Source organism: Fopius arisanus, unplaced genomic scaffold (assembly GCF_000806365.1).
Source record: "Fopius arisanus strain USDA-PBARC FA_bdor unplaced genomic scaffold, ASM80636v1 scaffold00023, whole genome shotgun sequence".
In the NCBI taxonomy this organism is placed as follows: Eukaryota; Metazoa; Arthropoda; class Insecta; order Hymenoptera; family Braconidae; genus Fopius; species Fopius arisanus.
Genome location: NW_011887762.1, coordinates 788,057 through 813,394, shown reverse-complemented (window position 1 = coordinate 813,394; position 25,338 = coordinate 788,057). Strand labels below are relative to the sequence as shown.

The 25,338-nt window shown below is 36.3% G+C and overlaps 1 protein-coding gene across 3 annotated transcripts in view; it reads right to left on the bottom strand.

The window, feature by feature from the left end:
• Positions 1-25,338, bottom strand: part of LOC105264554 (LIM domain only protein 3) — a 393,511-nt gene that overhangs the window by 322,328 nt on the left and 45,845 nt on the right. Inside the window, exon 1 of one of the 3 annotated variants that reach the window (XM_011301496.1) lies at positions 20,449-20,509. The exons of the other annotated variants lie outside the window; for them this stretch is intronic. The gene's annotated coding sequence lies outside the window, so the exon portion shown is untranslated. Of the gene's footprint in view, positions 1-20,448; positions 20,510-25,338 lie in introns of those variants that run through there. 3 annotated transcript variants of the gene reach the window in all.

Genomic DNA, 25,338 nt, shown 5'->3' with positions numbered 1-25,338 from the left:
TAATGAGAATGAATGTTACACCCTATTTCTGCTTTTCACTAATGGAATTCACGGATTCTGGCAACAAATTCCAGTAGTAGTGTTTTGATAAGAGTGTATGTTGTTCCCAGAAGAAACGAATGGAAATTTTTACATACTTTTTCAAGGAGCATTTTTTGTCCTCGGAATCGCGTTAGTTGTATCTAATTGAGTTGTGTTTTATAGAGTTATACCCTTTATTTTATAATTTTAACCGTTATATGGCATATCATTTTGAAGGTCCCAACGAGTGCTTAATCATAATCTCCCATTTTCTTTTAGTGGATCGGCTCGACTGAGAATTACCGATGATGTGTCAAAGGGTCTGGCCAGATAGGCATGGCGACTCTGACCCCAGCAAATTTCAAGGCGCCAATTTTTTTACATATTTATGCGCCAAAAAGGTAATTCTCAGGGCAATTTCAGATCTTTATCTTGATTCCCTGATTTTTACTAATTAAAAAAACGGTTGAAAAATCCTAGAAAATCAGAAACACTTTAAAGTGGTAGACACCTATTTTTTAATATTTTTCTACTGTGAAATCTGATTTGGTATCACTTAATCTTTTTTGCTCCCGTAACGGGAGCATTGTAATCATGCAGAAATAAGTTTTTGTTTTTTTGTGTTCGATTAATCCATTATGGTCCAAAAAGGTCGAAAATGCCATTTTTAGACCCTGTCCGTACGTATGTATGTGATAAACGTTTTTTTCAATTTTAAAAAATTTTTTTGAATTGCGCGCCACTTGACGCATGCAATCAAGTAACTTTTTTTTAAAATGTAGTCACTATCGAGCTCTATCCATCGACATTAGTTCGAATTCGTTTCGATTGAAATAATTTTTTTTTTTTTGAAATTTCGGATTTTGACGATGATTGAAAAAAAATTGGTTTGAATCAAATCCTGAATGGCTTGAAAAATTCACTCAAGTGTCTTTTGAACCGAGTTCGAAGATGAAAGTGATAGCGACAATGTTTATTTATTTTTTTATTTTTTAATATTGAAATCTCTTTCATATCTCGGAATTTTATGTTCAAAAGGATTTCATGTAAAGTTTTTAACATCACTTTCGATACCAGCAATACCAACAGTACCTAGTCATGTGACATCTATTACCGTCATTACAAATTCAAAATTTTATGTCATTTTTCTCGAAAGTGAGTTTTGTGATGGTTTCTTCGCACTCGTTATGTTTGATTCATTTCATTGGGTATGCATAATTCTTCTACAACAATATCTCATCCAAATTTGAAAGTAATGTGAACAATATTATACAGCCATTTAGTTTTAGAAATCAGTTCTAGAACTCTTAGAGGGGAATTAATTATCATTACCAATATAAATGGTAATGATAACAATGCAAATCTCTCTACCTAGAATAGAATAAATATTGCAAGCGGTCATACTTTAGGTGGCACGGCAGCTGGCCTTATCGTCAACATGATGGAAAAATACAAATTACGAGAAAAAGCCTTTCGGCATAAAAAACCCAAATTTATTTGAATTGATACACTAATCAAAACGAATCACGATAAATGGCGTATTCAAAATACATAAAATGTTGTTATACTATGTGACGAAGGCGTGAACCCTGAATGATAAGTACAAGCACACATGAATAATACTTTCGATTTGCCTTCTCGGAGGTTGAAATTTCTAGTACGAATCATGGACCGGTAAACAGGCAATATTTTTTTCAATGAATTCGTAGTTTCTTGATTCGAGTCTTGCTAATAATAATTGTATGAAAATGAGAGCTTGACTGTTGATTCAAAAGCAACGGGAATTATCGTTATCCGTCAACATGAAAACCTGACTTTATCCGCCATAGTTGTTACCACGTGACAAGAATCCACTATTCCGCAATTGAATTGATAACGTAAAATTACGTGATGGCTACAATTTGTCGATGTTTCTTTCGATGAACATTCGCAACAATCAATTGAAAAGGAAAAGAAAAACTTATGTTAAATTCCTAAAACAATACTTAGATGTTGCATGTTTTATTGAAGATGAAAACAGACGCAGAAATAACTATTATTCCGAATGGATGTGGAATTCCCAATCTCGATAAAAAATGAGAAAAAAAGCAAAAAATCAGTACATTGTTATATAAATTATATATTGCGAATCACGGTTCGGGAGCGAGTTGCTAATTCATTAGCGAAAAAAACTATATGATATCGAATACAACAGCATATCCTACTTGTTGTAATTAATTTTAATATGCAGATTTTTCAACTACCCTGAGAAAATTGGAGTAATTGTACTCTCGACTGCTTTCGAATTAGGGCAAAAGAAATTTCAACGTCTTGCCTGCAACAAAAAGGAAAAAAACCTCCAAATTTTCACGTTTTTTGTTTAAGCTACCTGTAGAGATGATTCCTAGAGGTTAATTAATCAGCAATTATACCTATGCATATAGTTATGATTAGTAGTCAATTAATCTCTGGTAATCTCTGCAGGTTTCCTTAGCTGAAAAACGTGAAAATTTCCCTGTTTATTTTCTTCAGTTAATACAGGCAAGACATTGAAATTTTTTTTTCCTTAATTTCAAGGGAATCCAGAGTTGAAAGATATAGGCAACGATCTCAAATTTTCTAAAAGTAATAGATAAATCTGTGTACATCAAAATCAATAAAAAAAAGGTTATACAAAATAGAAGTTCGTAAGGAGAAAATACGAAAAAATAATTTGCTACGATTTTAAAGTGTTGTTCAAATTTTTAAAATGATTTTAAAAATATGAAAAAAGATAAAACTGAAACAACAAGTTTTTAAACTAATAAAATCCTCGTAATTTCCATGGAATTTTTACTTCACTGATTGTGATGCCGACTTCATCATTAAATCTCAAACCGCGATTTTTTTTTGAATTAAAGAATAATGTAACTTCAAGCTTTTTTTCTCAAAAAATCATTAATAAATCCCATTTTAACATGCAATGATGCAATTGAAAACTCATGAGTTGACACGGAATTCCCCATATACAGTGAGAAAAAAAAAACGTCCATTGAACGGGTACATTTTCGATTGATATCTGCAACGAACTCATTTTCGTCAACAACCAACCTGGTTCTTGAATCAATCTTTTAAAGAAATTATCAATTCACGGCCCTAAACGTCGATTTATTAAGACAAACAGTTTGCCATTTCTAATGGTAGAAGACATACGATCGTCACTTCACATGTTATTTATTAATTACTTTTTTATTTTATTTTGCCATCAATTTCATAGATGGTTGGCTTCCGAATGAAATACCTGTAATCTCTCTTTTTATTTGAACCAAGCGGTGTATATATATTGATTGCTTGTTATAGCCCACATCAAGATAAATATTTTGAGAGAAAAAGAAATTAAATCGGTTGGATAGTTTTTGAGATATTCAACAAATTAGATTCAGATACAAACTTGAATATCACCTAAACGAATAATTCGAGTGAGCTCATTTTCAATACCAAATATTCCAGTACAAAGGGGAAGCTGTACGTCAAATTTTAAGACGATATATCGATTTTTGCGCAGGTGAGAGTGCTAACATGCATTTTTGGCAAAAAAAAAAACAGAAAAATTGGAATATCCCGTAAAATTTGAACTGAACGGTATATATATTCATAGCTGACATCAAGACGAATATTTTAAAAGAGAAAAGAATCATATTGGTTGAATACACGGAGAGAAAAATTCTTTAAAAATTACGTGCCTCTTCCGTAACCTGCCAATCAAATTAATATTCAGTAAAAATTACGGAACAGATACGCACTTTTTCAGTGTACTTGCCGAAAAAAGTCCAGAACGTCCACAAAAAAGTACGGAATGTTTAGTGAAAAAATGCGTAACTGTTCCGTAATTTTTACCGAATACTGTTTTGACTGGCAGGTTACGGAAGAGACACGTAATTTTTAAAGAATTTTTCTCTCCGTGTAGTTCTTCAGATATTCCAGAAATTAGATCTACAAACGAATGAAAATTTCTCAAAAACGGCTGAATCGATTGGGCTGAAATTTGGCCCAGAGTTAGTCGTCATTAATACCTATGATTCAACGAGATGACGAATTTTTCTGAATTTTTCTAGCCCATTTATTCTAGAATTTTCAAAAACGTACGCACCAGATGGACATCCGCACATACACATGCGGTGGTCAAACTTCGTATTTTTACGTTTCAGACCATTCTACATCGTTTCCAAGCAAAATTAAGCAATCGAAAAATAGAACGATTACAATGCTTCCATTCGGAAGTAAAAACGGTCGAATAGTGTCCAACACTAAGTTATATTGATAAAAAGTCAATAGCGAAACATGTTTTTTTTTCAATTTTTCAATTCCCAATTTTTTTTTTGGCTTCAGTAAGTTTCAAAAACATTTTCTCCGTCGTCCACGACTTCTCGTGCGTATTACATTGCTCTGAGAAGTGGAGTCACTCGTGGACCTCAGTACTTGTTGATTCTCTTAAGGATTGATTCACTCCCCTCGTTTTTTTCACCCCGAGCTTAAAGAACTCTGTATACCAGAGCATCTGGGGTCGACTTCTGCTTACACGCTGAGTAAACTCGTGCTTTCTTCACGTTGTGAGAAAAGATTTCAGTTTAAAGGGAGAGATAAGAGGCTGGGGTGTGGAATAATTGTTGAGAGGCTTGCTGATCCGACGCCATTAAAGGACCTAAGCAAAGGCTGACCAAGCAAGTGCCTCCACTTTGTACATAATTATCGTTGGAGACCAGTCGCATACCATCCATGTCAGCAATGCACATTCGGTATTATCAGACGAAGTACAGACTATATGGAAATTTCTAGAGATCTGTTTCGAGCTCATCTCATCTTATTCTATCAGACAATACTTGCGAGCTAACCATTGAGGATAATCTACCCCCTACCCAAAAAAATATACAGCTTTACACTAATTATATATAATTATATAATTATATCATTATATCATTATTTCATAACACACGAACCTTTGTAAGAGCAAATAATTTTTATCACTTGGTCGACCTAACCCCATTCTTGTCAGGCCGGCCGAAAGTCGGTTACTTGGACCTCATGACAAAAACCAGTGTGTCATATGGCCGGAAAACCATTGTTCCAACGAACTTAATCATAATGCGCGCCAAAAGCTCTTGTATGTTTTTCAGAAGTTCTGAAGTTGAAGAAAAGTTTAGAAAAAACGCAGAAAAATCATTGCACGGTCGTAATATTTCGGAAATCATTAGATATTCATTGAATGCAAAAACTGTATTTTTTTCTCGATAATCCGATTAATAATGTACATCAAAAATGTCAGAATACCGTTAATTTTGCCTAAAAGAGGATGGAACATCCTCAAGTTCACTTGCATACTTCACGACCTGTGTTGTATCACATATTTATTTTTAACGTAATATTAATGTTAATTGATGAAAAATACACCTCCTCACTAATAATATCAGTGGGATTTAAAGCATATAAGTGAGCACAAGACGAAATAATGCTCGAAGTAATGGGTTCGTAAATGGGATGGCAATGGCATGGCAAGTTTAGGAATTTTCTCTTGTGCGAAACGGTAATCGTGTTGAGTTCGGCCTTTAAGTTCAATAGACAAACCAAGTATTCACGGATTGCGGAGAAGGAATAATCAGCCATGTGACTTGGTCAGTTTGAGATTATTTGACCTGAATATTGAAGAGCCCACGTTGATTAGCACATTTCCTCGCACATTACGTTTTGAGGGAATTTCCATAGTAGTTCATCGATCGTCATTTCTTCACTTTTCAGACTGAGGGATCGGTTTATCAACCTCAGAAAAGCCAACGGAAATTGTTACACGTGAAAATAATGGTCACCCAACGAGATAAATGATTTAGATATTCCTAATCAGATTCCTCAGTCTCCATTATGACACCTCATCAGCTCACTTCACCACTGATAATCCGTGACTAATCACCGTTATTCTGCTACAACTATTTGATTACATTTAAATTCAAATGAATATAAATCAAACGTTTAAAGATTTCACTGAAAACTAAGGCACTTGTTTAAAACTGCCGTATGATGTACAATAATTTTACATCCCGTCAACATACTTGGAAATTGTTGACGGCTGATCAATTACTCTGATTGGCGGTGCTTTATTGTATTATGATAATTTCTTTCCAGATAGTATGGTCCTTCTACCCAGGAACAAGGAAATATCTTCGGTGCGAGTCCACTAAATATTTACCAAACTTACACACATAATTTCCCTATCAACACCTTATGCTAGTAGTTCCACGTTTCTTTTTATCTTCTCCCTTTTATATACCCATTTATGGCACTCGGCCAGTCATAAACAGAACTCGTTCAGTGGACGAGCCTCTCAATAATTCATCAGAATTTTTCCTTTCCCACAGCGCAAAAAAATAAAAACCGATGCCTTCAGCGACGAGAAAAAAACGGATAAATGTTTTTATATAACGCACTGTGACAGTGCCACAAACGCAGAAATCACTGATCCAAACAGCGTGAGCGAGTTTGACCCGAGAAACAGGCGCTTGATCCTCGGAAAAAAAACCCAGTTTGGATTTATAGCTATAGTGGAATCCACATGTGTTGGATTTTTACTGCACGAGTTTCCCATTTTTTTATTTTTCGTTTCACTTCTTTTTCACTGGGAAATGATGGTGAGGGATCTCAACAGATATTTATACGGTTTGAATTCACGTATGAGGATCAGCCTTAATGGTTTTATTATACTGAAAATGGGCGGGTGTTGGCCGCCGTCCGCTAGATACACTCTTATGGGGATTTCTACGTGTTACGTGGGTGTTTACCCAACGGCGTTAGCACTTATGGCTTTTCATACTCATATGGGAGTCGAAAAGCCCTAGTGAGTGGCGATATAACTCGAGGAAAATAGGGTGTCTGAGGAATATCATTTTATTTTTACTTTTTTCGCCATTTTTTTCACATCTTTAAGACAAATGCTATTACATAATTCAAAGAGCCAAGAACTCATATACCTTCATTGATTTTGACATTTTCTAATCTTTAACAATGCTAGTTACATGTTGATTTATGCATGAATAACGATTTTATTTGCGAAGTTTTTTGCATCACCTAGATTAATCTGTCGAAATAGTTAAGATGAATTGGCGCATTTCATCAATGAACGTTGAAAACTGTAAAAGCAATACCATAAATGATGCGTGATATAAGAATACCAAGATGCAGCCATAGAAAACAAAGAAAATTACCTTTAGATGTATGAATGGAATACCATTGCGGAACTTAAAGTGCTCCTTCGTACATTTGGCCATACATGTGATATTATACGTTAGATTCTCTAGTTGTTCTTTACACATGAAAAAAAGAGTTTCTGAACAAATAATGGAGAAGAATTCCTTATTATGAAAGTAGAATCACTGAAATGAAGTTCGCCCTAGTCGAAATATCTCGAAGCGCGTAGGAATAATTCTTCATTGGTCAACTCGGAGCGCTAAATTCAAATTCGAAGTGCGCAGGCGGTCGCATAAATGAAAAACCTCTCCATCGGACTGACAGCCATATTGAATGGTTCGAATCCGCACATTTCTCATGTTGGAACGGTCCGGTCGAGGGACTGCTCAGACTTTTTTTGTTGTGTTTAACCATTTTTTTATTTAGAATTTACATTGAGTATTTACATATATTCACAGTATTTTCACAGTATTAAAAAAAAAGCAACATAAAAAAAAACTTTTGAACTATATTTGTATTAGTGGTAAACTATTGCTTAGCTTATGATTCTCGTGCTCACTACTTTATCGATGTTTTTAATTGGTAATTTGTGTATTGTTTCTGTGTGATTTAAAAAATCTCTTGTCATGAAATTGGCATTTTTAGTAAGAGTGATATTGCGCTCGGAAAAAAAATTGATGAAAACTAGAAACTAAAATAAAATAATAAACTTATGGGAAGAGAAAACAAGCGCCTTTGTTAGACGCTAAATTGGATGTATTTTTTTCTTATCTTGAATGGCTTTCATTCGTCTTTTAATCTAGTCTGAGGTAAGAAGGAAACGTCATTCATTTCATCATGTGTAGGAATATATTTAGATAATGGAGTGAAGGATATGATTATCGTAAGATATTTGAAATAAAGCTCATCTTTTTGTAATTTGATCTTACTATTGTGTATGTTAACGATAGTGAGTAACTGAGCATGCGAAATACTCGAGTCATATAACGTAGTATTTTTTAAAGACAGTTAAGGCGGTCTTAAATAATACTCCTGTATCTCAATTGGTTTCTTTTTTTATTTTCTTCTAGATGAATTTTGTATCTAGCGTTGAAGGATATCCGATTACTTTAGAGATATTTTTTTCAGTAAAACGCTTTTTACAATTTTTAGAATAGACCAAAACCTTAGTTTCCGAACATATGCTAGAGTTTTGTTTTTTCTTTGAAATTTAACACGTGATATCCGTAAGAGCTGCATGCTCCGACCTTCAATCAAACAAATGGTCGTTTCAGAGCGTTTTCTAGTACCGAAAACCAGTGCATGATTTTGTTCATTATCCTTTTTATTTTTTTTGGGACATTGATATATAAGATACATGGGCAGTGTTGCCATAGGATCACTGGTAGTCAGATCAACAAAAGTCGAGTTGGGAAATATCCTCAAAAACCTATGTAACAATGAAATGTATGAAAAAGTATAGGAATGGCAATATTTCGCACGAAACTCAAATTTAATTTGAAAAAAAAGTTGTTACTTTCATCAACTACTCGGATATCCCTAATTCTGGCATGAACTTGTCATTTTCACTTAGTCACCAATATTTACCAGTAATCCAATAGAATTCCTCGGTGTCTTTGTTAGATGTTTTCCTGGAATATTTGAGTTCCTTGTCCGGGAAGCCATGCACTGGAACTTTGTTATTTTTTTTGTGTCTGCAGATGTGATACAAAATTGGTTTATTCATGTCATCTTGGAATAGCCCAATCCTATCGCATAGAATGAAATAGTTTGGTTTTATGTTGCCACATCTGGCTCTTTCTATTGCTTCTATGGTTTCAAATAATAAAAAATTACGAATAGGGTCGTTGTCTATAGTCTTCATTTTTGTATAGTAAGTTCGGACTAGTTTTAATCTTGCCTTAATCATAGCGGCATTTATTTCTAAATTGAGGCTGGTGATTAAAGTGTCAAAAAGTAAAACGCATGATTTTGCGTTTCATTTTTGCGCAGAAGCCATCCTCGTGTTCTCTGCCTCGTTCCAATTTACTATACTAACTGCCGAAGGAAGTATGCAGAGACTCCTCGGACCGACTGAAGTCGGTTATATGGAACACATGTCCAATGTTGCCATACGATTATTAGAGGCTAGACCAACACAAGTGAAATGCAAAATGAACCAAAATATAGCCAACAATGTTCCTTAAATGCTTTAAAAAAATAGTTAGCAATGAAAACTTTGGAAAAGAAAAAAAAATGGCGAGATCTTGGGCAAGAGTGAAATTTGAGGAGAAAAGAAGTTGCTACTTTGACCAAATTACTTGGATATCCTTAAGTATACTAGAATTAAGTGCGCGCTTCGCGTGCGTATTGACACTCTTCTGTGAGAGAGTTCAGCGATCAAGGCGTACAGAGCATGAACTGCCGACTTCGTGTTTTGCAGGTATCTATATATAATCCACGCAAAAGTGGCTCTAAAAATATTAAATTTCATGTACTTATGATTGTTATTGCTGTACACATGTGTGTGAAATTTGACGCCAACTGACCTTCCCAGGTGGGGATTAACCATTGGTCCGAGCTTGGCCCAAGCTTGGAATTCAAGATTGTACCAACCTTGGTTATTCCTTGGTTTGTAACGCTAGTTCAAGCTTAGACGTCGAGCTCGATCCAAGGTTGAGCCAAGATGCTAAAATGAAGGTAGTCCAGGCCTGGGCCAAACTTGGACCAACCTTGATTCAAACTTGAACGTAAAATCCAAGCCGAGCCTGGGATCCAATCCTTAACCAATTCTTCAACTTATGTAGCATTTATTGATTAAAATAGAGGAAAAAATGAAATAATTATTTTTTTATGAGATTTTATGAGACCTGGTGTCTACCCAACGGTTTTCAGGGCCGCTGAACATGCCACGATCAGCCTCAGTGTGTAATTGGTAGAGTGGAGGTGGTCCACCAGAAGTAATCAATCGCGTTCACAGCTCCTTTTAACCGTGGAAAACCATGGTGTGTTCTCCTTGGAAGCCCCCCGGGCGTTCCGGCTTTCCGGGATTATCCTTTGATAGGATATTTTCTAGGATATTTTCGGGATCCCTCAGGACCTGAAACGTCAAGAGCCTGGTGGTGAACCAGAGTAGATGTCTGTCAAAGTCCACGTGAGATCCGCGGTTCAGCCCGGTGGCCTGGCGTATAGTGGTTAAGGTCACTGACACAACGGGTAGGTTTCTGGCCGGATAGAATGATGAGATCAAATCGATTCAAGTCTTTATCAGCATCGTTATATACTTTACCAGAGTTGAAGTGGTATAAAATAACCATTAAAAAAAAGAAAACAAAAATCCACCGGTTGCCGCCACGTTGTTAGCTACTTCTTCCGGGTCCAGGAAAACCTTCGAAATATACGGTTGTCGCCTGATTGTTTAAGACGAAACCACGAGATCTTACGGGGGAAGTAGACGTATCCCCCTAATAGGGGGAGTCCCTATGCTTGCCACTGGTAATGTGCACCACTGCGATAATACTGGCTGATTCAGCAAGGTCACTTCCACCAAAGGAGCCACATGCGGCTACTTCATCGAAAGCTCGTTCTCTACAATTCGAAAACACCTAGTCCTTCCTAGGCTTTCTCCTCGTAGTCTGGGTACCTTGGTGGCAGAACAGTAATTTCGTTACCCGTGCTAGAGTCAACCAGCTTTCCTCTCAAACTGCCATACCTTTAGCCAGTCATCGGAGAACGTTCTCCTTGCCACGAATGCGAGCGCTTCTTCCGCATTCCGAGTGGAAATTAGTTCAGGTCTACTTGAAGTCCGATCAGAACATGATTCGGTTTCAGTGCGGTTCGCTTGATCAGGTAAGATCTGATCAGAACCTGACCAAGGTTTGATCCAACATTTCGGATCCCAAAAACTACAAGCGAATTTAGATCAAGTTCTGATCAGGCAGGGCTGATAAAATGACACCTGATGAAAACTTGATCAAATTTCGATCCAGTATATTGGATCCTATAAACTACAAGTGACTTTACATCAAGTTCTGGTCAAATATGCCTGATCAGATGACATTTGATGAAATCTTGCCCAAGTTTTAACCCAGCAAGTCAGATAAACATGATCTCACTCTGAGATCAAGCTGCCTCAACTCAATTTGTTCGCCTTCCGATTCAATTCACTTGATTTGAAAAAGAATCACAAAGTTCAGAGCCGATTCATCTGATATTCATTTGGTCTACCCTTTTCTGAGAATTCATTTTTTTCTAGCAATTGTTAATCTATTGACGAAACATCTTTATTCAAATGCATAGGAAGCAAGGGAAATATATGTAGTGAAGTATCAAACATAAGAGCGCATTATCTTGAGTCTAAAAAAATCATCCAACTTGCATCTATTCATTAGTGTTATGATTATTATGATTATCTTTTAATCATTAAATGAAATTTGAACCAAATATTTTTTCCCGCTCAGAATGTACATGCAATAGTTTTAAAGTCATCAAATGCCCCCTTACAGATTGTGTAGGTAAAAAGAATCTACCCAACAACAACAGCACGGTTATCTAGTGGTTAGGGCGTAGGTTTTGTAATCGGAGGTTCCTCGGTTCGATCCCCAGCATCGTTAAAAATAATCGGTATTTTCATGGCTAATTACAATCAGGTTCCATTAAGAGCGGTCAGATATAATAAAAAAATTAATTATCTTTTGCTTCAAGTGAGTTATGGTTAATATTTATTATTGTTTTTGATATTCCAGTCATCTAATTTAGATACATTTGGCTTGATCAAATCCGGAACGGTTAAACCGGACCAGAAAAGTTTTATCAAGTCTTGATTTACATTTGCGTTACATGTCTGATCAGAATTTGATCCAGTTACCGTGTCACTTCCGGATCAATCATCAAGTATGACTTGATCCAGTCTTGACTAGAACTTGACCGCTATTTCCACTCGGGATACTCTTGCAACGAAATTTGGATTTTTCAATTTCATCGATTTGATCAAGAGTTATCGATGATAATTTGTAGAATTTCAGGTATCACGTTTGGAAAAATAGTGAAAAAAAGTCAGAATTATACAAAAAAATTCTAATATTGAATTTTTTATGAAAATTAAACTGATTAGATTGTACTTCAGGCGAAGCAGCTAGCGCGTCTTTCTAAAACCAGTTCAAGTTTGAAAACCGGTACAAATTTACTAAACACGTTTAACTGTTTTTCAGCTGAAACTGAAGGTTAAATATCCTACGGACATTCGCTTTGGCTACTCACTGTGATAAAAACTACAAGAGGTTACGTCATAACAGTGTGGTAGCTTATCGGGGCCTCGCGGTACATTAAGCACGGCGCTTGCCATCTCCACCCTCTCGCATCATCTCTCTGTGTTCCAAAAGGCCGTACTATGAAACGTATCCAGGAGTGAGCTAACGTCTCTTCAAGAGATTATCTTGTCGTATTCAATATTCCTATGGAACGCCCGGGGATGATAAATCGTTTTTGTCCGATAGCGAAAAGACGTAGTTTCCGGTGGCTCGACGAATTTACCCTCACCATTTCTTTTCAACTCACCTTAACTCCCTTCACCTCCTCCCGTCCCAGACCTCTTTTATACTTGAGGGAAATCCCTCAGGGACGAAACTTATTTCTGAAATTTTTCTATCGACGAAAATTGATAGGGTTGTGAATATATTTCAGTGTGCGAGGTGAAATATCTTAAGTTTATCCATGTTTCAATTTTGAAATAAACACTGGAAAAAAGGTCCGTGATCCAAATTGGATCAATACCTCCTCGATTGGAGAAATTGATTTTTTTTTTCGTGCAATGCCTGTACTCTAGTCTACTACACTGATCGAACAGTTGATTTATGAAAGACGAGATTCGTTATCTATTAACGAATGGCATAGGTGAATATGGGCAAATTAATATTTCTTAACAGTTAACGGATGCAACAGTTGAGGTAATTGAGCCAAATCAATGACATAATCGTTGGGAGTGAACGAATCAGCAGCTAGGGACAATTATCGGTTGACGCCCTCCGATATATACCAGCGGAAAGGAGAAGATGGGATAATATGAAGAGACTTTTCTTTAAACCGGTGTAATGTTAAACCATTAATATCATGCCACGTTTTTCCTTCACCTATTGTAATAAAATAAATTTCACATGTCGAATTCGATGAACACATGAATCGATGTTCACCCATTTCAGCCAAAGATGCGACTTTGATTAAAGCATTCGCTGTAATTGCTCACAAAGAATATTTAATTAATGAGAAAAAATAATATATTTTGGACCAAAATCGCAATAAAAGGCTAGTATATGAAGTGTAATGAGCGTTACCGATTAAAAAATTCATAGTTTAACAAAAAGATCCAGGGAAAAGGTGCAAACAAATTTACTTTTTAATAATAAATGAATTGTTCAATCTGTATACGAATTCTGCAACACCAGTTTAAATTTTTTACCAGACTTTCGTACGGCCATCTTTGCACTGAGTTAACCAAGTTTAACCACTATTTTCAGTACGGGTTAAAGCTGGGTGAAATTCATTTTCAACTAATTGTAGATCTTAATCCAATATTAACCTTAGATGTAAAAACGAACTAACCATTGATAAGTAAACAAAAAACTGGCCCTTAGATGTGAAGTACTATCCTTCTCAAAAGTGTAATCCGCAAACTTTGCAAGCTTGTATCTTCGCAAAATAAAATCGAAAGGCTATAGTACCACTTTCATTCGTTTGATTGACTAGTACTCTGTTCCAATACGAGTTTTAGGTTTTTCATGCTATTTTTCTTGCGACATTACTGTTAATGGACAAAAGCGTTTTTGATGTTTCGTAAAAATTGTTCAACTTAGTACCAGAGATTCAATTTTTTCTAAAAAAACATGCCTATTTTCTATATGCTTACTTATTGAAGAACGGAATGGTTTAGGAGAAATCTCGTGCTTTGAATAACTATTCGTTTTGAAAGCGTTAAAACTAAGATTAAACGAATCTGCGGAGAGGCTATTCTAGGGGCTAATATCATCAGGGACAAGCCACTAACACTGCGAAGTCTTAACGATTAACATGATACTATTATTCTTCCAACGGACAAAGGCAATACCACGGTGATGATGGACAAGGATGACTACTCTGCAAAGCTCAATACGATGTGAGGTGACTCCACAGTTTCAAATAAATCGCGGCGTCCATCCGGAAGCCAATTATTAGAACGATTGGTTTCGTTAATAAAAATCTCTCATACGGCTATCTACAATAGAAAATTCAACTGAGGTAAATTGCAATTTCATTGCAATTGAATTTGGGAATAATTTGCAATTGCAATACAGTATTTTAATCTGTCTGTAAGTATTCATAAGAGTGAACCCTCCAGAAACTTACAGGTAATTGCTGAAATTTTTTAGAAAAGCTATTATTACTTTAACAGCAACGTTTTACGATCTTATGCCAGTGTTCCGGCTTGGACCCGGAAAATTCTTTAGGCATACGTACTTTGCACCCTTTCCCATGGTTGGAAAAGGCTGTGAAAATTGTTATCTGGGATGGAATTGATTTATTCACTATTGAAGAACTTTCAATCCTCTGATTAGTTGAACAAGGATAGATGGAAAAATTTGACAAAATACTTTGTTTCTACATTTGTTTATAAAAATAAGTAATTAATTACTTATTTTTACTGGAAATAATGAGTGATGTAGATTTAAAATTTTAGTGACCCTGAAAAGGGTCAGTGTACTAAATTTCTATGAGGGAAGAGTATGTCGTATGATATAACTTTTTGTAGAACTTCCTTTCCACTTCAGAAAACGTACACATATAACGTTTTTCAAAACGATTTCAGATTTCAGCAGCCGAAGTTCATTCCTACCCGAGTGGAAATTTCTATCAGGTCCAGATCAGGATTTGATCAGGTCAGCCCTGATGATAGATCAGGATCTGATATGGTAACTGGATCAAATCCTGATCAGCCATGTAACGCCGTTTTTAATCAAGATTTGATCAGGACAACCAGTTCAGGATTTGATCAAGTCAACCTTATTTAAACTGGATGATGCGAATAAACAATAATTATTCGCTGAAAACAAAAAATAATGCAATTTTATCACTACAGTTCACGTTCTTTAATGTATCCCCTCCATTATTAACAATGAAAAACACTTATTATTTTACCGATGCTGAGGCTCGAACCTGCAATGTTCCGATTACCAGTCCTATGCCCGGTCCACTAGGCTACCCTGATTTTATGATCAAGTCAACTTTATTTTTCCTATATGATCTCTATCGGGGTATTCGTTAACTTTGAAATTATTTCCGATTGTGTGCGTATACTTTAAGAGATTCTTTTCGGTTAGAAATCAATTCCGTTGATGAAAGATCATTTAAATAATAATATAATACTAATGAATAAATCGAAGTTAGAGGACCACTTTCCTCTTCAAAATAATTTATTTGTAAGTTTAATACGTTTACACATATTCGCAGAAAAAGAATTGAATAAAGTATATTATATACTTTATTCATAATGGTATCATTTTTCCCTCCCCATATATTTAACTTAGTTTGTAATTTTCGGAATCCGGACGACTGGATCCAAACTTGATCAGGTTCTCATCAGAAATCAGTTGATCAGACTAAGCTCAGACTGATTGGATAAGAACCTGATCTGATTCTAGATAGACTATTTTTGTGCCGATGAACTGGATCAAAACTTGATGAGTTTCTCATCAAGAATGGCCTGATCAGACTAAGATCAAGCTCATCAGGTGAAAACCCGATGTAATCTACCTTAGATGATTCGGATCAGAGTAACTTGATCAAAACTTGATCAGTTTTTTATCAGGCATCGCCTGATTAGACTGAGATCAAGCTGATCAAATCAAAACCTGACTTGAATTCACCTTCAATATTCGGATCTGAGTAATTTGATCAAAACTTGATCAGTTCCTCATCAGACATCACCTGATCAGGTAAACCTGACGAATACCGGATCAAATACTGATCCTACTTCAGGGCGGCCTGAGGCAATTTCCACTCGGGTACTTTGGGGTTGAAAAAAAAGTGATTCTTCCGAATCAGAATCATTGGTACTCAAGTGAATGGTTCGACATGCATCGCTACGATAGCAATTGTTTCTCACAATATTTATGTTCCGCATTTGAGAGATGCCTAGTAGATTTTTTCCACAATTCACTCGACAGTGAATTCATAGCTTTTTGCCACAATAGGAGTATCTTATTTATTGGCCCGCAATAATTGTTATTATCAAAAAAAAATCTGCATTTCGAGCAGGCATAGTTGTATGAGACATTGTTTTTCTAAGAATGAATAATTATTTGAAAAATGAAATTTTTATTTAACCATTCCATTGTTGAATAAGTGGGTTAGCACGTAGAAAATTAAGATAATGTCGACAAATTTTCGAATAGGCATTTAGTCGATAAAATTGCCGCTCTGACACCGGACTAATAATTCTAACAGCACATTAACACTATTTTGATTCTTTAATTGATCATATCTGTGATGTGCAAAGTTGCTAAAGCTGATAGAAGATCGTGAAATTGTTAAAAATTAGTCTCTTCTATAAGTTTCTATTGAAAATCGAATAATGTCTGGAGTATTCAACTGAATGCTAATTTTTCCCTACACCACTAAAAATTATGGAAAATAATTAAAACTTAGTTACTAATTTTGCTGGATTCTTGATCTATTGTAACTTTATTCGCCAGATTGAGCAAATATGCGATCCAAACCAGACTAAAATGCCGCAACATTGACACTTATTAACGCACAACCGATACTCAAAAATTAAAAAATTATAATAAGGTATAGATCGTTTTGAAAGTCAAAAAGAAAAAATCTCAATTCTTCGTCGTCTCTGATGCGTGAGATTCAGTAACCATTTTGCTTCACCGGCACTTTTCCTGAGAAATTCACCTGACTGCTCTAGACTAAAGGACCAAACGGATGGAAACTAATTAGAACCGACAGCCATCCATTTAGCACATAAAGAGAATCCTCCTATTTGAATGAGAAGATTTTGGAAGTGTCCATCCTTCTGACGAGCATTCCGGTATTGGACAAAGGATACCCATCAACGTCCAACGCGCATGTAAATAAAAATAGAGGAATCCCTTTATTCCATAAAATCCATATGAAAAATATTTCACGGTGACTTCTAGTGACACTCAAGGACTGGACATCAGTTGGTTGATGGTTAAAGGGCGTTGAGCACGTGACAATTCTCCTGAATACATCCATAAACTGGAGGCACTACGGCACCAGTGTAATATGATGGCAGTGAGATGGAGGGGGTGCGAGTGGTGTTAGTTTCCGTGGTATTGACGCACGACAATACATCCCTGATGCCGTCTCTCGTCATGCCAGTATACAAACTCCCTCCATTTGCTTACCAAAACTCACCCTTTTCACGCAATCTCCAGGGGTGCCCTTGTGCACGGCCTCTTTGCTCCGGATTTTGCCAGCCTTTCCCGAATCTTCACTTTCCCGAATCTTCACTCTACGTATTGCCTCGTTTCTTTCCGGTTCCAGAGAGAGGGACAAGAGAATGTGGTCATGCCATTCCATACATAGACTACTAAAACGTTGCTTTATATTCACATATAACAAATGCTTTTACTTATATAACAAACCGATCAAGGATATTAAAAATAAGTAGAATTATTTTATGTTCAAGTATGGAAATTGGTACCGTTTTTTATGTTATACGAAGAAAAATATTCAGTGAAAATTCTGTTTGCCTGTGCAAAGTCATTAGCTATATGTCAAAGAGGCATCCTTTACCTTCACTTGAATTATCTTTTGCATCAAAATGTGGATTTTAGGGTGATTTTGAGTTATTCACCAAGAAGAATGAACGTGTGAGGGTGCAATATGTCGCCAGAAATTAAATTTAATAGTTGTTTAGACATCAAGATTAGAGACGCTAAGTTTTAAGCTTCTTTTAAATGTTTATCCCTAGCGTAAGGAATTATAAGTGTGAAGGGAAAAGGGTTTGCGTGGTCTGTCATTTTTTATTACAGTTGTGTTTGAGATTGTGAGAGTTTTCTTTGCTGAATAAGGCTCTTTGTTCTGCCATGTGAGATAATTTTTGGAATAAAGGTTGTAGTGGTTTGAAGTCAGAGCAGGTGAGGAAATCGTATTTAAAATACAGAGAGAAAATGAGTATCCCTGAGATGTGAGAATTAGGAGTGGTTCAGTTTGGACCTGCCTGATCGCGAGTAAGCATGAAAAGCATTTTTTATGTAATATCAGTCCGTATTACTTTCAAATATATTTCCGAATCCGATCTCACACATACCAACTTCCATTATTGTTGTCGGTAAAATAAACTTAGCCTACAAATTTGAATAAGCAGTTAAAAATAATTCGTATTGACGGTCGATTGTAATTTTTTAACAAAAAATAGAAGTCTAAAATTCATTTATTGGTAATAATGAGGAAAATATTATTTCCGAATCGGCACTTCCGAAACCTTTCAGGACATTATATTCGCATTATACACGTAGAAAACATTATACTTTAAATACGGGATGCAGAACGTAATTTACCTGATTTCTGATCTTGTAAATGTCGCAAATTATGATTTTTATATCGTAAATCACGGGCACCCATATCGTGAATTACAAGTTTCGACCTGGTAAATTACGGGGTCCGACCCCGTAATTTACGCTTTTTTTCTAGTCATTTTACGACATATCAATCACCTAAAATCGGTTATTGGGATGTTGAATGCAAGGACACCTATAAGAAAAATTTTATGAGCAACATCAAACCTTCCAGTTGGAAAATATTTTGAGTCATCTGGACATGACAGTCCGTGATTTTTTTTCAACATTTTTCCAAAAGAATTAGAAAATTATAAAAATGTTGAAAATCCGGCAATCTTTGTAACTTGGGCAAATTTTACGAAAAATTACTCGGAAAAATAGCTAATTATTTCCCTGAGAATTTGCCATCTTCGATTGTTTTCATCTTTCAACGATGTTTCCCAAATTTTTTTAATTCTTAAAATTCGTTTGCAAAAATGTTGAAGATGTTCAGATCACCCAAAATATAGTCAAATTTAATCATTTGATGTTGCCCAAAAAAGTTTTTCTCATATGTTTCCCTAGCATTTACGAACCGAGTCACAGATTTTATGTGCATGATTGAGATGTCGTAAATGACGAGAATGGAAGTGTAAATTACAGGGTCGGGTCACGTAATTCACGGGGTCGAAATTTGTAATTCACGATATGGGTCCCCGTAATTTACAAGTTCGAAATCGTAATTTACGGCATTTCTGGCATAATTTAGGTGGTTTTAGCCCGTAATTTACGTTTCCTAACCCGTAATGTAGAGGATCAGAAATCCCGTAAATTACGTTCTTAATCACGTATTTTGAGTATAGCGTTTTCTGTGTATAAGGTTGAGATTCCAATATTACAGAATCATAGAAACAACATGTCAAAAAGTGCTATTGTGACGTGGTATTTCATACCCAACCGATATGCGGAAAATCATAACTTGAGTGCGGATGACGATACGAGGATGGACCAATAACCATTTAGAAGGGGATTCAACAAGCTTCAAAATTATATAACATATGTTCATCTTAACGGGAGGAATTGGAAGTGCCGTTTCAGTTTTGAAAACTGAAAGTATCACGGGGTAGAAAATGAAAGCGACTTTTTATATTTCAACGTGTGTAATTCGAAAACCAAGTAAAACAATGGAATGAAAGCAGTATCATTTGTAAGCTTGTTTTTTTCCGCTTTTGAATGATACCACATATGCGCAATGTATCGCGCGATGAGGACTTGAAAATATGGCCTGAATAAAAATGGGTGGATGTTACAAGACATTTCATTTTCAAATTTAAATGTTCAGTAATCAGTGCATAACTCAAACAGCGGATTGGATGTCATCCCATTTATAAGTTCATCTTTTTAGCTTTCGAATGGTACTACATATCTACGGGGTATCGTCAGATGAGATGCTGAAGGAACTTCCAAAATAAAATTTACGCCCGTAACGTGAAATTACGTTTTATGTCCATTTTAATATTTAAAACGCCGTAACTTCCGTATGGCCCGGCATACAAGTTGAAAGTACAGAGCTGAAAGTGTCGGCTCACTCAAAGTGACAACGATTTTTTTAGTAACGATCAACACTCCAATGACCCACTACACTCCGTTATCCCGGAAACTTGGCCTATCGCGATGCTAAATATTTATGAGTGACTGGACTATTCGTTCTTACCAAAGTCGACTCTCCTGGTCCGGGTCCAACCTTAATCTCCCCAAGACCGTCTGCCCTGGTTCGAATCTCACCGTGCTCTGACTTCTGGAGAGGCTTTCAACACCAAAATGCTTAGCTAGGCACTGCCACTGTCGTTGACAATATCTGCACACAGTTAAACTATTCCCAATGGAAAACGGAACTCAGGTATCGCCGTTGGACCACTGATGCAAGTTAGATAAGTTAGATCCCAGAGACTGAATAAGTTGCTACATGTGGACTAACGTGGTCTCTGGATTACCTTTCATCTTCAGAAACATCTAATCAATGCGAGGAAAAGTTCCCTACTATTACGAGTATTTTTCTCTCTGTGTACTTTTCATGCTGTAAGAATTTGTCAGTTGGAGGAGAAGCATTGTGAAATCAGTTGTCCTCACAGCAGTCTGTTCTTTGAGGATAGTTCATTTTTACAATGCAAATCGCAGAATTTCCAGAAGGTTTTCCACTTGTTCAGTTTATTCTAGAAATTTTAGTTCAATGTTTCTATCAGTGCAATAAGCAATTCAACTTTTGAATCGTTGAAAACACGTTTCACCTTAGAGTCGAAATCCCAAATTTTAAACTGTCATTTCCTTTAAACGAAAGCTACCGGTACATCCTGGCAGTCGATTCCTCCAAGATGGAAACGAAATAATAAACTTTTGAAGGAGTAAAATCAAATAAAGATATTTTCAACTGTTGTCTATAAATGAATGCACTTTTCAGAAGTCATAATCACTCGCACACCCACTTCCCGTCGCTATTGGAATGAATACCTCGTAAACTTTAAAAGCAACTGCGCGATTATTGGATCGAACCGTAAAATTTATCCTCAAACAGCTTATCGAAGATATTTGCCCTCTACACAATACCGATGTGTATCGTTTTCGGTGGGGCGTGGATTGAATGGTGAAGAGTAGCACGCGAACATCGATGAGGGCAAGCCCCCTTGAACATCGCGAAAATACTTTATATAGGCGTCACTATCAGTCGTTTCTGGTTCACCAGTTGTGGACCCGGCTTGTGATGCTCTACCCAAGATGGCACCGGCTGGATGCAGCACACGGGGGTCCCCCTGTGTACATATGCGCCCATTTGTTTTACCGTTGCCCTCTCTCACCTCCTACTCTCAGTGATGGAGTGGTCGACAAAAAGGTTTAATGAAAAGAGAGAAATTGCCAGACTTGCATAACTGAAATGTTCGATCGGTTCAAACTATGGAGAAATGTTTTCAAGGGGAAACATGTCAGAGAAAATTTTTTTTCCGTTATACCTACACGGATAGTTCAATTTTACTCCCCAAATGCTGAAAAGAAAGTGGCTTCTATTCGTTAGATTTCTGTTGTTTTTCAGGGTCCTCAGAATGACATAACCCACATTCCTCTCGTCATTTACGAAGATATAAATCGAACTTTTCCGTGTAGTGATGACGGAAAAAACGATGTGCACCGAGGAAGGGAAAAAGGACATTTCGCCCCGCGTATTTACCACCCTTCAATTGGTCTCACGTCGGTAATACACACGTAGGTTAGAATGCCCGATTTCCCTCCCTTAGTGCACAATATACTATTTTAGATCGAGTCTGTGGATGTGCTGGAAAATTCTAAATTTTGAACATTGAGAAAATTCAACGATGTAATAGCTATCCTTAACCTTTACTTTGATTCATCGTTTCAGCTCGATCGACTCTGTAATTCCTCAGATATAATAACTTTGGCTATTTCGGTTTTCCTGAATATCTCAAAAACTTCACGAAGGATTTTAATTTTCTTCTACAAAATACTCGTCTCAGTAGGCACCATACAAGGCTATGAAAATATGAATACCCGTCTGTACGAAAATAGCAAAATATTGCCATTTTTATTTTATTTTTATTTTTTTCTAAGAAATCATTGTTGGAATAGCTATGGATCCATTCAGAAGCTTCCTACCAATTGCATTGGTAGAAATTACAAATCAGAAAAAAAACTAACGCATAAGGTAATATTAAATGTCTCCTACCAAATCGGCTCGGCCAACTATTTGTTTTCTGACTTGAACATTTTATTGCTTTGTTCAGGGCCAGGAAAGTTATTACAACATAGTTTAATCGATTCATAAATTCAACAATGAATAATAACATAATTATTATTTTCATGGTAGTAAATGATGATTAATTTCCAATGATCTATTTTATCCGTTATTTGTATCAAATAACGTGTGATTTAAACTCATGCAATGCCACCTTGATAATATATAAAGAATCAGCTCTCATTATTCAGCCTTAAGAATTCTATTCTTGCGGTTTTCTCACATCTTTCTATGAAATTCCGTAAATTGAGTCTTCAACCCTCGCGTTCTCTCTTCTGATTTCATTTTGATCTTTATGATTAAGCCCTTGAAAGGTGATTTACTTCTAGACTCAGATGACGAAGCTCCAGGCCAACATTGCCGGCAGTTCGATTACTCGGCCGTCTTCTGAGGCTCAAAACTTACCCCCCAGCGACGGTCATGTCTTGTGCCAATCCTAGGCGATTTCCCGAATATTGGCATTTCTTACCTAAGGCGAGTATTGAAATGAGCAAAATAATTCATTAATTTCTGTGAATATACGCTGCATAAAGTAGCTATATCAATTCTGTTTATGCTACAGATAACATCACAGGATGGCACTTAAATATTTCTTTATGACTAGTTAGTTCCTCTCTGGAGATTGGCGTGAACAGATTGTCTTAATAAATGCTCTACATCTCATGCCTTGTGTTCTGATGTTACATTTATTTATGATTGCCTGAATCTATAGTCCTATATTGGCAATAGATACTGAAAATTCAATTTTGCCTTTTATCAGAATTCAGTGCATTTTAATTTAACTTTGTAGGCTAGTGGTGTTGAGATTTACATTCCAGGTGAGAAATATCGATCATGGCAATGGAAACAAGGTAAATCCAGGATTGGAGATCGAGCCGGAGGGACCCAGCGTCCAACCAATCTTAATTTCATCATTGAGTCCTATATTGATCCACCTGGAGCCGTTATGCTTTTTCGGATCTTGATTCAATTTTGAAAACAGTATTTTTCCAAGCTCGAGGGTCCAGGAGATATGAAGCTTGCCTTCGTTCTCGAATCCAAGACTAATTCAAATTCAGACATAAATGTTCCATTCAACCTCGTCATATCCTCGTTGCAATCCCAACTCATTGAGCAATGGGCGCGAAAATAGGAAATTGTTAAAATAAATATTTTTCTGAAATCATTCCAGATCTATCTCAATCAAACGGAATCTCAAGGCTCATTACTTACGAGGATCCAATTTGACGAACATCCAATGTAGAAAATTTTTAAATCTGTCTGAATTTGGACATTGTCATGATCTAGGATCCTGAATCCTCTAGGATTCTGAAACTTCAGAATATTCAAAAAATCCCGAAATTCAGATCATTCCAAAAATTGAGAAAAAAATTCGTTAACTCGAAGAATTCAGAAAACTAAGAAAATTTTTTTAAAATTCAAAATATATAAAACTTTGAAAATTTATAAAGTTAAAAAAAAGTCTTCAGAAATTGTAACGATTTTGAAAATATGGAAAATTGCGATAACCCTCACAAATAACTGTCGTAGTAAATTAAGATCAGGATCAGGGTTTAGATAGGGTTGCAAAAAAAGTATAAGGTAAGAAATAATAGCAATGGCATGGTCAAAAGGACTTATCGGATGTCGAGCGATCACCAAAGCTAAGCAACATCACCTCGGGTGGTAATTGGATAGGTGACCGCTAAGTAACAACGGAGACGGTGAACCATTTTTTTCGTATAATTATGAGGTTCATAAATTACGTACCTCTAGCTATGACATTATATTTTATTAGGATATTCCAAAGAGTTATGAATGATTAATTAATTATTGGGGAACTATCGGGCAATGCAAAGGGTTGAACTTAGGATTACCAGTCAAGCCTCGATGAAGGATGCAAATATCAATCTTGAACCCTTTGTTACTTTCCGATCTTTATCCAACCTTGGTTCAACCTTGAGAATAGAGGCTAGATATGCCTTGGTCAATCCTCAATCAAGCTTGATCCAATCTTCATTCTAGCCAGACAGGCCGCTATTGGCTGAACTCATTTCGGACATGAATCAAGGGAAAAAGATATTGTTTGACGACTAATCATATAAATACTTGATCAATGTTTTTTTCCTCAGTGAATGGTAACGATAATTCCCATGTCCATTTCACTATTTACTTCCGCTACGTGGACACGAACACTATTTACGTCCCCTAAATAATCCTTTTACTATGTTGCCCTAACATCTTCTCCTAGAGCAGGATATTATTCCTGTCCAGTTTCCTCCGTATATGAGTTTTTGTCCATACACTCATGCAACAGATACTCTCTGATGGGAATCAGCGACTATCTAGTGAGACGGAAACTGAGTACTGTTAAAAAAAAGGGGTGGAAAACGAGACTATTCGAAATAAAAAAAATCACTGCAGGTTTTTAAATGGAAACACATGGATGAAAATCTGGCTAAGGCCGAGTGAATCAGTGCATACGAGACCATTGATAGCAGGGGGTTGGATAGAGGATGGCTGCCGTTTAGCGGGGCAAACAGACAGAAAATGGAGCGCGACCGCATATAAAGAGTCGATGATAACGAAATGATATACGACTCGGTGCGAATAACAGAGAGCATGAGTGAGATGGAGAGATGGAACTGAAACGGGAACTACCGAACCCCCGGAGTATACGGATGTGTAGGTGGATAGAAAGAGGGATCGCTTGGTGGTTGAGGGGTGCATGCGTTTGGTGATTGATCGACCCCGAGATAACGCGTGATATTCGCTTGCAGGATTAAGTGAATGTGAAAACACTTCATAATTCTGGGGATTTGA